This window comes from Rhipicephalus microplus, chromosome 4 (genome assembly GCF_043290135.1).
Source record: "Rhipicephalus microplus isolate Deutch F79 chromosome 4, USDA_Rmic, whole genome shotgun sequence".
Classification (NCBI taxonomy): Eukaryota; Metazoa; Arthropoda; class Arachnida; order Ixodida; family Ixodidae; genus Rhipicephalus; species Rhipicephalus microplus.
Genome location: NC_134703.1, coordinates 30,323,889 through 30,339,372, shown reverse-complemented (window position 1 = coordinate 30,339,372; position 15,484 = coordinate 30,323,889).

Below are 15,484 nucleotides of genomic sequence, written 5' to 3'. Positions count from 1 at the left end.
TAAGCTGAACCCTCTTTGTAAGTCTCCAGGTTTCTGCTCCGTCCGTCAAGTCGGTTTCCGCTCCGTAGCAGAAACCGACTTGATCGCGTTCATGCAAAGGTAGCTCTCGTGGAGAGGGTGGAAGTGCGATAGGAAGGCAAATCACCGCCAAGCAGGTGCATCGCACCGTGCGAGACGGCTACTCATGCATGATCAGATCCTCCGCGGTGAAACGCATCCCCCAGAAATGTGTTCCTGTCGCTTCCGCACGATCAGAGACGCGAGCCATGTGACCCTTGATGCATAGTATTACTGGACTGTATTCATGTAAACGGTGTCACCATGATTCATGTTGCCACAGCCATCTCCCATTAAACGCGCTACTATATAGCGCTTGAAAGGTTCGTGCACCTGCCCCTCCAGAGGAGAGATGGGGGCGTGGCACGGCAGCACAATGGCTCACATCACAGTATCGGCAGTGCAATTTTGAGAGGGTCACGCCTTTTTATCCCAGCCCAACGGGACTATGGCGGCGCCCATGGAGTCTTCTGCGAAAAGGTGGACACTGCTATGAAACATAGATATGAGCCAAACTTTGCCATCGTGGGCGGGAAGGGAAGCTTACAAGTGGAACATGAAGTTGCAATTTTCTCAGGCTCCCTTTTCGCAGAGAATCTTGCTCACTCGCTCAGAAGACACCGGCGCCTGCTGTTCGACGTCGACCCGCGGTTAGCACGCTATTCACTAATCGGGACCGACATTTTGATCACGTGCGATTCTTGGCGCGGAGAGCCGCAACACGCCGGCGCTGCGCTACATTGTCTGCTGACATTACACAGTGAGGCAAACTAGGGAGAACACGAATCACAACGAGAGAGGGCGCTAGAGGTCACCACGCGCGAGCGGTGCAAGGAGCGGTGGTCAACGCAAACCAAGAGATATGGCGGATGAGTCGAGAGAAAGGCTTTGAGGTGGTGGAAATAAACAGAGAGGTGCATAGGTGGGGGGGGTTTCAACGAGACAGAATTCACTTCGATGGGCGGCTAGGTCATGAGGGGGGTTGGCGCCTTGCAGGACGCGCAGTAGCTTTTTTGGGGGGCAAGCGAGCCCTTCGGGGTGCAGGATAGCTAGTAACGGGGAAAATAACCAGGGAGACTCTTCGACAGGTTGTATGGACAGATACGATTCCAAAGTGGCACCAATATCTAAGATAGGTAGAGTCCGGGGCATAAATAGACATAGCCACGAGCGCCGAGCCAATTCAGACATAGGGTATATTAACATGCAGGGTGGTAGGAACAGGCTGAAGTGGGAAGAGATAGAAGAGCAGCTAAGGGAAGAGAGGCCGATGGTATACGGTTTTGTAGAAACACATCTCAGGGACATGGAACAACCTCCGAACAATCCGGACTACGCGTGGCAATATTGTAATAGAACAGAAGACAGCAGAAAGGGGGGTGGTATTGGGGCATTCATTCATAAAAGTACAGACTGGCAAAGGGTCAAGCAGGAGTGCAAGGAACATTTATGGCTAAAAGGGAAAGTTGCAGGTCAAATGACACTCCTTGGTTTTCGTGTACTTGTGGACGGGAGCAAAGGCCAGAGAGGCAAACCAGGCAATGGTAGAGTGTATATCAAAGGACATTCAGGAGTTAGGAAGAGAGTGCGAGATAATTATACTAGGAGACATGAATGCGCACATAGAAGATATAGATGGGTATACCGACCCGACAGGCAAAATGATCATGGATATGTGTGAAAGGCTTGATTTGATCATTTGCAACAGTACCGAGAAGTGTGAAGGGCAAATAACATGGGAGGTAGGAAGGCTTCAGTCGACGATAGATTATGCACTGATGTCACATAGGATGTATGATAAGCTCAGGGGAATGCACATAGATGAAGGTGGCTCCAGAAGTCTGGGTAGCGATCACAAACGTCTCAAGCTAAGTTTTGGAAGAGCAGTGAAAGTAGAAAGGAGACAAGATGAGCAACTACAGGAAAATTTTTATCCAGAAAGGCAAATTGAAATAGCCACTAAACAAATTGAGAAAGTAATCACGGAGGATAATAAGACAGTGTGGACATACACGAATCTAATTAGACTCTTTGAGCTAGAGGTTGCTAAGACGCGTGGCAAGTCACCCTGGAAAAGAAGACACAAACCCAAAAGTTGGTGGGATGAGGAAGTTAAGAGGGCCATAGCAAAACGTCAGGAAGCCTCCAGGGAACACAGACATGCTAAGCAGCGGGGTGAACCGACAGATGATGTTGAAAGAAAATGGGCAAACTTTCTAAGCTGTAGAAGGGATGCATCCCTTCTGATCAATGAAAAGATTAGAAGGAAGGGAGCTCAGTGGCTGGCAGAAGTACATAAAAAAGATAGAAAGGCAGCTGCGAAATTTTGGAACCATCTAAACTCCCTAAGAAATGAGACGAGCCTAGAGCAGAGTTTTATAACTACAGCCCAAGGTGCTAGGCTAGAAGGGAACGAAGCTATTGAATATATAAGAACAAGGGTGACAGAAAAATTTCAACAAAGAATTACTTTATGCACCACAATAGACAAGGACGAATCAAGTGGTGCAATGGCTCCATTTTCACAACAAGAGTGGGAAAGGGCTGAGAAAAGGGTTCCTAGTAGTACATCAACAGGCCCAGATGGCATTCCAATTAGGCTGATAAAGACATTAGGTCCGAAGTCTAAGCAGGCTTTGAGAGAGGCAGTAAGCACAATAATAATCGATGGTGAAGTTCCCGATGGATGGAAACTTAGCAGGATGAGCATGATCTATAAAGGAAAGGGGGACAAAGCTGACATAAACAACTACCGTCCTATAACAGTGACATCAGTGGTCTACAGGCTGGCGATGCAGATTATAAAGGAAAGACTGCAGTCGTGGATAGAGGATGAGGGGGTGCTAGGGGAACTGCAGAATGGGTTTCGGAAACGCTGGAGGTTGGAAGACAATCTGTTCTCACTGACGCAGTGCATCGAAATAGCAGAAAATGAACACAGGCCTCTGTGGCTAGCATTTTTGGACATCAAGGGAGCGTACGATAGCGTGGTTCAAGAGGAATTGTGGGGAATACTGGACACACTAGGCGTGGAACATGTAGTCGCTAATCTTTTAAAGGGTATCTATAAAGGTAACAAGGTAGTTATAAAGTGGGAAAAACAGGTATCCAAGCCTGCAGAGGTAAAACGGGGGCTTAGGCAGGGGTGCCCCTTGTCACCCTTATTATTCATGATGTACCTACAAGGATTAGAGGCAAAATTAGAGGGAAGTGGACTGGGCTTCAACCTCTCTTTAGTCAAACAAGGAAAACTTATTGATCACACACTACCAGCATTAATGTACGCAGATGATATAGTGCTAATGGCCAACAACAAGGAAGATTTGCAGAGATTGATAGACATCTGCGGTAATGAGGGAGATAGGTTAGACTTTAGATTCAGTAAGGAAAAATCAGCAGTCATGAATTTCAATGACAACGAAGGTAGTGAGCTTAGAATACAGGAGGTCACGCTAGAGATAACAGATAAATACAAATATCTGGGCGTATGGATAAGCAATGGGACCGAGTATCTGAGGGAACACGAAATATACGTGACGACTAGAGGTAACAGGAATGCAGCAGTCATAAAAAATAGGGCACTGTGGAATTTCAATAGGTATGATGTTGTGAGAGGAATATGGAAAATGGTCATGGTTCCTGGGCTAACGTTCGGCAATGCGGTCTTGTGCATGAGATCAGAAGTTCAAGCAAGATTAGAAATTAAGCAACGTGGAATAGGTAGGCTTGCTTTAGGAGCTCACGGGAATACACCAAATCAGGGAGTACAAGGTGATATGGGATGGACATCATTTGAGGGCAGGGAAGCTAGCAGCAAGATAAAATTTGAGAAGCGATTGAGAGAAATGGGGGAAGAGCGTTGGGCTAGGAAGGTTTTCAGCTACTTGTACATGAAGAATGTCGATACAAAATGGAGGAAGCGAACCAGGAAGTTGACTGGTAAATACTTAGAAAACAGCAGGTGGCCAAACCAAAAAGAACTATCGGTTAAGAAAAAAGTGAAGGAAACGGAGACTGACATGTGGAGAATGGGCATGATTAAGAAGTCCGCACTAGAGATCTATCGAACGTTTAAGCAGGAGATTGCCAAGGAAAGGATCTATGATAATACTCGGGGTAGTTCTCTACTGTTTGAGGCCAGGACGGGGGTACTGCGAACCAAGACATATCGGGCCAAATACGGAGGGGTAGACACATTATGTAGTGCGTGTGGAGAGGAAGAAGAAACTGCCGAACACTTGATAATGTTCTGTAGAGGGCTTCACCCTATAGTTCAGGATGATGGCGCGGAGTTTTTCAAAGCACTGGGATTTAGGGACAGCGAGGGCAAAATAGACTTTAAGCGGGTAGACTTAACTAGAAGGAGATTATCTGATTGGTGGCTAAAGTCAAGACACGAGTGAAAATTAAACCCTTCACTGTGAAGTACGAATCCTCAACTTCATTATTTAAAGGAAAAAAAAGATAAATGTAATGCTTAGTTCACTAAGTATTACGGCTAGGTGGCGTTAGCCGCCGCCCGATCTAAAGGGTACAGCCACATCCATCTATCCATCCATCCATCGCGCTTAACATGTTTTCCCAGTGTCATCCCTCCACGCATATATTGCGCACGCTCATCGAGACAAGTATATATTCACTCTTTCTTGATGGATTCAAGAACTTATGCGGCAGACATAGTGTGAGGCAATACTATCCGATACTGAAGTGATTCGATTATTGCGGGGATGGCATAGCAGTTGGCAGTTCTTGCGCAGCTGAGCAATCGTTTTATCCGACGATGCTCTCCCGAGTTCGCGCTTTCTAGGTCTGCCACAAGTCGACGACTACCCTCGACAAATTCCGGTTGCGAGTCGGCGCTTCTGTGCCCAAGCGCGACAACTTTTGTGCTCTGTAGGCTGCAGCGGCGACGCGCGTAATGCAGGCGCTGTCTGTATTTAGAAAAGAGCCCCTGTCTCGCGCGAGGGGAACCGGAAACCGCCCACATGTGAGGCAACGCGGACCGCACCTTCCCAAATAAAAGCGAGCGACGGCGCGTCTATAGTAAGGGTTGCGGCCCATCGCGCAACGCCAACTGAACCCCCATACATGTTTGTTTGTTTTTTAAATCTATTTTTGTCACTGAAGAAATAAAAACCACGGGTGCATTTTTGTTTAACTTATCTAATTTCACTGTACCAATAAAAAAACAACGCTTTCCGACGTCGTATTAAACGAAACGCTGAACTAAACTTTATCCCGCTTATATATCAGTGCAGTGTTGCAAAATCTATATATATACGGTTCCCTGGCGAACTGAACACTACAGTGTCTCGTATACGTGCCGTAAAAAAAGAAGAGACTCACCGTACTATAGATATGTATTGCGGTTAGATCACGAATACAATACTACCAGATGGAGGCCCCAAATCATTTGAAAGTATATTGAAACTGAAGGCACAGGATCTCCAAGGCACCTCAGCTGCAATCCGTCTGCGTTCTAGATTTCATGTAGCCGTTCTCCTTTTCGTATCCCGGAGGCACCGTCGTAAATACGTTGTTCATTCACATTTCATACGTGCCGCAATATTTTTTTTAACCGCATTACATACTCACATTGCGGAGAAGCTAATACGCGTGCTGAATGGAAAAAAAAAAGTGCTCTTCCAATTTACGCGTACACATGACCGCTTCTCGTGCGACGCCGCCTTAATGAAAACATCGCAGAAGCATTATTAGCACGTGGGCGAGCCTTCCTCCAAAACTAGTATGATAAGGAGAAGGGACGCTATTTCTGCATGCAACACTAAATGGGAGCATGTCTCAGCTACAGGGGAATGGGTAAAAAAAGGTGGGCATAGGGGAGGATCATGGACGTGGCGACGGGCTTCCAACGCCAGTTGTACAGCCCTATGTCTTGAAGGAATTGAAGAACCGCGCCTTGAAGACCTGCAGGTGTGGCGGCGCTTTGCAAAGAATAGGACGTCCCATTGTTAAGCCGCCTTCGTCCAGGCCCGTTGCCATTCGAGTCACTCAAGCGTATTCAGTGCAGTTATATCTGCTCGTTGACGTCACAATACGATTTCTTATTCAACTTTGATTGCAAAGAACGGAAGGAACAAAAGTCGAACACTCTGGGAGCAGCGGGAGCTTCAATTTCGGTGATCAATGTAGACGACTGGGCCAGTTCTACCGCGCAGAATACATAGATCGTGCATGTGGGTATGTGATTTGTGAAACTATCTTTCATTCCCATTTCCTTATCTTTAGTCGCACCATATGGTCTATGCCGAAGATGACGGCGTTTCACTGACAACCGAGGTATCGACAGAAAAAAAAAATGACAACTCATTGAAAACGTGTAAGATACGTCTGTAGACAGATCATAGATGTAATCGTGCTCTCAGATTTAATATTGAAAGCGGTGACAATGTACTATGGGTCAAATGAAACCCGAACAGCGGCAAGCCCTTGCGATGACACAGTGCACTGCGCACCTTCTAGTGACAGGCGCGCGCATCCTGTTCGGCAGCTTTGCGCATATATGCGTGCCTAATCTATACACTCATAGACTCCCCCCTATGTTAGTAGGAGTTTGTAGCTTCCTTTATTCCTCTTTTCTTTCTTTTTTTCTTTTTAGAGCTGAAGCACCTCAGGATCTAGGCTTGTTGGCGTGTCGTGTAATCATGGGTATGTCATGTCATCAGAGTCTATCATGTCATCAGGGCCTATCATGAACGGCAAGAGAGAGGGCTGCGTTGCATAGGGACGCATAGGGACGCATCGCATGAGTTTCGTCGCAAGCTAATATACGATGAGACCCTGCGACGTCCTTGTCTCATGTGTTCACGGTGTAACATGTGGTCCCGTTCCATCATAAAAACGGGTAGCACCGCAGAACTTGGGTTCTGTGGTGCTACCACTTGCCACCTATCCGTTAAAAATAAAAAAGACAACATTTAGCGCCTCCCCCCCCCCCCCGGTCACTTAACCGGGGCGAAAAGTCAGCCCAATACATTATTGAGTAATAGGGCGGGAACACTGCAACCGGGGGGGGGGGGGCGCAAAGTTACCTTCATACATTGACTTCGCCACCCCACCCCCCTCTGAAGAGAAACCCTGCATGCGCACGCCTATGAATAAAATGGAATGGAAAAAAAAAAAACTTCATAGAGTCTTCCCACGTCCTGACGCAGTTTTTCAAAAATGTTGATAAAGCGGAAACACCCTTACCTAAATGCCGGTTTCAGGCTTGGCACCCCCAGCAGTGCCACATCAGAAATATCTCTCGCAAAACACTGCATTTTCGACCCCCCTCTTCCTGCCCCCAGATTTCACGTTAGTGGAGCTGAAACAGCCTTATCTACATGCTACGATCCTCCCCAATCTTCTCTTGCTTCCTTCGTTCCTCGAAGACTGAACGCTTATTTTATTAATAACAGCAAGTACCGTGATCCCCGTTCCTAAAGCTCCTATTAAGCGTGCTTCGTACGATGCTCACTTGCCTCGCGAGCCGGCCGTACTGCAGGAGGAACAAAGTGGATTTGTCCGGTCGGCTTAGCTTTCAATATAGCGCACACAGTAAACCCTATATGCTGCAAGGACAAGCGAGCGAGATTCTACGGCCATCCGAGACGCGGCCGCGACGAAAGGAATCAACACGTTAAAGATAATCGAGGAAAAGTGAGAAGGAACGATGTTGGTTAAAGGGGAAACCACAGAAAACACAGAACAAATTTTCTTTATGCTGATCATGTTTTACAGGCATTAGAATTTTCGTGATAACAAATAGTAATATTATACTAAAAAACCTATATGTCATCCAACTTCTGAGTTAGCGAACTTTGCTAGCGCAACTAGCCCAAGCTGCTATAAATTTTGCCAGCTGTAACTCGAAGCGCAATAGAATTGACGGTAGAACTCGAAGTGCTCCGGGTCTTCAACTTGCCGCCGTCTATTCATTTGTTGGGCTAGCTGATGCCTTGTTCCTTTTTAGTGATGGGTAGTGCATGGGATTTACCCAACTTTTTTGGCACAAACCCGATAATAATTTCCACAGTTCCCCTTATTTTTCTTGAGCATGCAGGAAGCTCTCCCCGGTTTCCTTTCATCACACTGCTCTTGGATAAAAGAAGTCACTATATATATGCATTACTGTCTGTTAGATCTCATTAATATTGTGTCAAAACACTGAAAAACGAGCCCTTAGGTATACATTTCTTTCCCTTATATATATATATATATATATATATATATATATATATATATATATATATATATATATATATATATATATATATATATATATATATATATATTATTATTATTAAAGGTATGGGTGGAGCGATCAATTCGGTTGCGACCACTTCCTTTCAAAGTCGTGGGACGAAGAAAAGATGTAGCGCCATGCGCACGTACAAAGACATGAAAGTTCACGTAGCGCGCGACACTCTAACCTCCCACGGTGCATGGCACAAAGGTAGCTCTCCTGCCACCCCCTGAGAGGTTACCGTAATTGCGTGCTCTGAGTGCGCAGCAAGCGCCGTTTACCATGCTAAACTCTATTGGCACCAGGGTGACGTTTGCACCACAAGTAAACAACGCACAGTTAAGATTCAGTACTTCTATGGCAACTGGCATATACTGTCACTGAAGTTTAGTTAATTAACGTCGCTAGCACAACAAGATATGCAATGAACACTGCAGTACACTGTTCAGGTCCCGCTGCGGCTATAATTCATCTACCAGTTACAGTGGCCAACAAAATGTACTTGCATTGCTCACCATCTTAATGGAAGCGTTTGTGTGAACAAAGGTCATGCAACGCTAAAAAAAAAAAAAAAAGAAGAGTCAAAAGAGGGTCACGGAAATTCGGCACTCTTTGGTTATCTATTTGACCGTCTTTCGAAGGCAAAACCAGAAAAGGAGAGTTGACAATTTTTCAAAAGTCACCTGACTCTAGTGAAGTGCGTTTCGATCAACTTCCATGCAGAACACGCCACCGCATACGCCATACATATTGCGTGGTTGTTTTGTGTCGTTGTGGTGCAGTAACTCGTTAACAGATACGGGTGGTGAAAAACATTTATTAAACGAGAGAAACTGACTCGCCCATGAGTCCTACCCACTGGTTGAACTCACTCCGTGGGACCCCATTGGTCGAAGCTGCCATTCTGACCCTCTAGACCAAGGTCTTTTCGACCTGAAAGGGGCCCTGAAAAGCTTTTTCAAGAAACAACGGAATGAATTCTGTGGAAAAGCGTATTGCCTCACGAATTCAACGCCGCAATAATTTTTAGAATCCGTTCAGCGCGAGTGGAGTTTCAAAGGTTTGTCGCATGCTGCAATTGCGTTCTCCCTTCTTTCGTCCCGACGAAAACACTGGATACTAAGCAGGGAGGGATGGCAGAACCACAGAAAAACACCACACGCGCTTCGTCACCTTGAGCACTTTTTCTCTTTTTTTTTTCTTCGGATGCGCCGCTTTGTCAGTGTGATAGCACGCGCACGCATGGGCAAGTAGCGGCGTCCCGCGGCGATCTCTGTAACGAGCGAGCGCGCCATGTTCAAATCAGCCAATGGCTGATAGATGGGTAATTCACGTATGATATGCATATTTCGTGATTTGTCGAGTCAAGAGAAATCAATTTTTAACTGACTTTGATAATTTATTGTGAATTCCAGGCAGCGTGCTGTGCTATAATATTTGGCTCGCGTGTTGTCAGGATCCTCTACTACCGATCGGCAGCGTTTTCTGACCATGCTCAAAAAGTGTTGCAGGACCCCTTGACGGTAAGTGTAACCAGAGTCCTTCAATGCTGTGGTGTAACCCAGCAAGGCCGCCTCGAAGTCTTCTGTGGTAGGGTTCGAACAGTGGCTCACAGCACGCCCCTGAGCACCGGGAGGATGTACTTGGGTGTTGGAATACGCCGCGGCCCACAGCCGGACTTATTTCGAGAGTAAATAGCCTGTGCCCATTGCGAAGCGAGGTTTCCGTCTTTCTTTACCTTTACGCGAAAGCTTGTTTTCGTGTCAAATTATCTAAAGCGAAACACTGGTAATATGTGTACAGTAACGATGAGGTGCACAGAAAGTGGGTTCGTCTGCGTGTGTTCTTTATTACAAGAATCCCGTATCGAGTTTTCCATCTCTTCACTCCAGTTGACAGGCACACTCGGAGAAACGAAGTGTGTAGCGCCTCGCCACTCGTGATGAGAATTTCATCAGCGCCGGTCGCCCTGTCAACGAGGCACCCGGTGCTACATTGCGTTGGTTTGCCAAGACTACGTAGGAAAAGAGGTGAGTGACATCCATGCAAAGGAACCTAGACAATTTTCGTTAACTTAAAAGAGGCCCTCATAATCTTGCGCTGCAATTTTGTTTGCGAAGTGAGGTATGCTACAAAAGTTACTATTTGAAAGTTGTCTTTTACACGATAACAGCGAAAAACATTGTTCCTTGCCATGGCTGTTCGCATTTGTTGTTTTGCAATCGTGAGCCTTCAACAAATCTGTGTGAATCACTTATTGTGTAGCGTTTTGCATACTCAGGAGGCACCCTCTTCGAATTGCCATCTTTCGCTCTGCGTGCCATGACAAAAAAAAAAAAAAGGGCTTCCTGGCAACGCCATTGTTCTTACAGCGATTTCGTTTTTTCATCATAATATCACGTCCGGCTGCCCCGCCGCGGTGGTTTAGGCTGCGAACCCGATGGTCGCGGAATCGAATCCAAGCTGCGGCGGCTGCATTTTCGATAGAGGCGAAAATGTCTGAGGCCCGTGCACTTAGATTTAGGTGCACGTCGAAGAATCTCAGGTGGTCGAAATTTCCGGAGACTTCACTACGGCGTCTCTCATAACTTTATAACAGTTTTGGGGCGTTAAATCCTAGATATTATCACCCCTGTCCTTCAGACGCCATATCTTTTATGGCTGCTGACGTTGAACAGGAGCGACAACATAGCAAGCCAAAAGAAAAAAAAAAGAAAAAAAGGAAACGGAATAAGAAAGAAACAAGAAAACCAAAGAGAAAAAAAAAGCTGAAAGACTCCACACTGCCTTCAGGCTTCGCACCCTTAGTTCGAAGCCACCTTAATTTTTGAATGAATAATCAACAGCAATAAAAAAAAATTGGGGGATCCTTACGCTGCGCCTTTAAGAGTTGAACGCGATAGCGAAATCTGGTCCTTAGTGCACCCTTCAACCGCTAAGTGCATACTTATTCATATGTTTTGTTACATACACACGCACGCACACACGCACACAGTAGATTGGACCAGCGCGCGCTATTATCGCCGAATGGGCTCGTTTTCGTCATGATACCTGTCGAACAAAATGCGTTAAAGGGGCCCTGAAACACTTGTTTCAAGTGACCATGGAATGAACTCACTAGAAGAGCTTATTGCCTCACGAATTCCAAGGCCGCAAAAATGTTAAGAATCCGTCCAGTACGAGTGGAGTTACAAAGGTTTGTCGCATGCTGCAATTTCATTATCTCTTCTCTCGTCCCGACGAAGGCGCTGGAAGCTAAGCAGGGAGGGGTGGTAGGGAAAAGAAACTACCGCGCCTCATGACATTGAGGCCTTTGTTGTTCTTCCAATGCGCGGCTTTTTCAGTGTGATCGCGCGCGCACGCGTGGACAAGTAGCGGCCTCCCGCGGCTATCTCGGTAACTTGATTTTTTCGGTCACAGACGGACAGACGATTTTTCGCTCACAACCAACGGGGCTGACGCCGGCGGCGGGTTTTCTGCGACACGAGCTCTTTAACGCTATCACGTTAAAATTTTGGACCATCTCCCCGAAGTGAACCCTGATGGAATACGAAGCAGCAGTGTTGTGCACGGGTGGCGTCACGGGTTGAACGGTGCTAACGCGGGTGCTGCGGCGAGCGCTGGAAGATTCGTTTGAAGCGATGGCGGGCGCAGGTTCCGTAGGTGACACATACCGACATGTTACAACGCGTACGTTAGGCGCGCGTCAGGTTTATTGCGCGTGAACCGAGGAGTCGGCGGTGTAGCGAGCGGCGGTCGGTCCCGGTAAGGTCCCTAGATAAAAAAGTTTTCTTTTTATCTAGGGACCTTAACGGCAGTTGTTGCAGGCGAACAGACGAGGTGGCAGCAGCGAGTGCGCGGAAGGCGAGGGAGAGAGTCACATCAGCGCGCAGCACCGGCGTGACCTACATGGCACCACGCCAACACCTGCGGCGCGTTCGTGCGGAGGGGCAGTGTTACACAGGCTAGTGAAAGAGCTGCTTCGTATCTAATATAGAGCATTGATGCCGATTCCTGCAGTTTATCAGCAGCATATGACGCTATGCACATCACACACAATTTAGTTGGCTGTACTCAAACAAGGAATACCTCAACAGCTTAATTAGAATACACAGACAACCTTTTCATGCATCCTACTTTACTCTACTTGATGGATTTTAATAAAATAATGCTAAAATTGATCTATTCCTTTTTTTTGTAGTCATTGGGCAGAATGACACGTATTATTGGACATGCTCAATATCAAGACTACTATTCCCAATAGTAGTCACTCAAAAGTAGAGCATAAGTGAATTGAGCAACTAGAAATAGTTTATTGCAGCTTGACACTTTGGTGTGTGCAGATGTAATTTGCCCCGCATGAGAGTGTCACCAGCAAGAGTCGTCCGATTAAAAAGAGTCCTTAACCTCTTCCTAAGAGAGCCAAGACTCAGTGCGCTCTTCCAGAGTGCACTGACTGAGCCATCAAGAGAGTTCCCATGTCTGTTCAAAGAGAGTTGTACGCATGGAAAGTCAGAACTTCCCGAAACAAGCCAAGAGTACAGTGCCACACCACAGTTCTGGCCTTCGAGCCATCTATCTTCCCCACAGCTGCCCTCTATCTTGCATGCCTTTTGGTGATTCAACGGTGTGTGCCCAGTATTTTCATGTCATCAAAAATGTGCATCTAATCTGTGACATAAGATGCTCGATAGGAAAGTGGCAGCTACACATTTTTCAAAGATATGCAAACATGCTAATTATTGCTGTTAGACAAAAAGACTCAAATAACCATAATGACATGATGAGGATATTGTAGGTTGCCAGTGGATCTAGCCTTGCGAGATTTGTATGCAATTGTCCGGCCTGGTTTCCTCTTTTCAGATTATGTTGAACTGCCATCATTTTAAAACCAAAGTGCAAGCAACCTATCAAGAAGCCTTGCAGTGCGACACCACAATGCAAATGCCGGCGGCCGATGAGTTATCCCACATTGAATGCATTGCTGAACCCCCATATCGCCACCTTACAGCCGAACATAAGCGTCATACATTACATGGGAAGTCTGTAATGTTTAAAGCCTTCAAAAGTAGCCGTGACACCTGCCACCTGAAAATCCAATGAGCACGCGGAAACACAATATCATTTACACTATTAAAGGGCACAAACTGCCTTTCAAATGTAGCTGTCACCACAGTAAGTCCCACTCCCTCACTCTATATGAACTTTTGATGTTAGCACAACCGTACAAGAAAGAGCTATTTACATACAGAAGGAGTCATGAATTTGCAAACTTTATTTTAGACCTCATTGTTTAAAGCACTGAAATGGCAAAATAGTGCAAAAACATCATTTTGACATATTGACACTAAAAATGCATTCATGCGACCCTCAAAAACTTTATGAACAAAAATTTTGAAGAAACTGCAGTGGACCCAAAGTGATAAAAAAAAATCGGAAGAGCAGACGTAGACAGGCGAAGAAAGCACCCAAAAAGCATTCAACAAAACACGAAAAAAAAGGGACATCAAGTTGTGCAGCAGAATAAGGAGTAAAACATATCTGCCCTACAAAAATAAAGTCGCAAAAACACATCTAGCCACAAATTCTTCGACACTACATGAATGACTACATTAGTGGATACGTACAAGCCTACCGACAATCAAGTATCCCTAAAGGTAACAAAACTTGGTCACTAAACAAGTCTTGCGCAGCAACAATAACAAGCTACAAATAAATTTGTTCATAGTATATGATGTACAACCACAAGATTAAAAACCTAGAAACACTTGTTGAACACTTTGAAGACACTGGTTACCAGCATATGAGCAGCATTTTTTAAGTGCTCCTCCCTTCCTCATCTCTCAAATTTTTTCTTTAATGCAGCCTATTACCTAAGCAATGTGGAAAACACAGGAATTAAAAACAGCAGCTTACACGCTAAACAACTTGATAAGTCAGTTTCCACAAGAGCACAGCAATTAACAGACATATTATACCACAGTAAAAACTTGTGAATTCAAACTCTTATGTTGAACTTGGAGCTCATTGGAGTTGATACACTGGACCTGAAACAGCCACGTGCATTTTTATGGGGGAAAAATGCCTATATAACTAAAAATGACTTCATACTAAATGTAATTAGAGCTGCTAGTGCTCATATATGCGTACATGTAAGTAATGTGGCTGTCGCCCTGAATTTGGAAAATCTGATATGCTGGCAAAGAACAGTTATCAAATGAGGAGAAAAGTACTGAGGCGCATAATATTGCAATATTAAAAGACAATAACATCAGCACACTACTGATTTTATTATCTGACAAAAAATTTCATACCGCTTGGTTACATTGTCATGACTGACCCACTTATTTCATTCACACGCAGCATTATGTGATAATGACCATCCCTTATAAACAATTTTGGTTTTTCTGTGCTTTTGTCTGGTTTGTTTGTATTCTGTTTATAACACGGTGCTGCTACCTGTGTGTTCACGTATGCTTTTTAGCGGAATAAACTTCAGCTGATAGTCCTGTTGTGCATTGTTTCTTCCTATGCCTCGTCTTAATTTTTTTACAAAGCCATTTCACGACTCGTGTCCTACCAACCAGCCAACAAGTTCGCCTTATTAAACCTTATGATCCCCTTCGAGTACAAATTAACGAGTTTTTACTGCACTGCGGCTTAGCAAATCACAAGGGCATCCAAGAAATATAGCCACGGGCTGCCGAGGAATTCTGTCACACTGCCACTACTTATTTGTGTTCAACTCGCGTCGACTAAAATGATTGAGTAGAAGGCACTGGTTCCATAACATCACAAGTACACTGCACGTGAGACGTGCTTTGCCGTTACATTGTCTACTGATACAAGTTTCACATGTCAGTATCAGAGGCAACAACACTCTCCTTCCAACATGGCCAGTGAGACATAGACAGGCACAAGACATTGGTTAATGGTTTTGCCACACATCCAAGTACATTCAGAAGAAAGCAAGTTTCAGGAAACAATATCCACAAAGATATACGTGCATAAAAAAAAGAGTATTATGCTTTCGTAGGGTGGGGCTGCCTGGGCAGTTCTTCGATTAACGCAGTACCTTAGTTCTCTGTAGAACCCCGAGCAAGCCCTCCCCCCTCCCCCCCTCTCTCCTTGCTGTGAAAGATAATCTGTAAAGCTATGGCGGGGGTCCTGGCTCGGTAG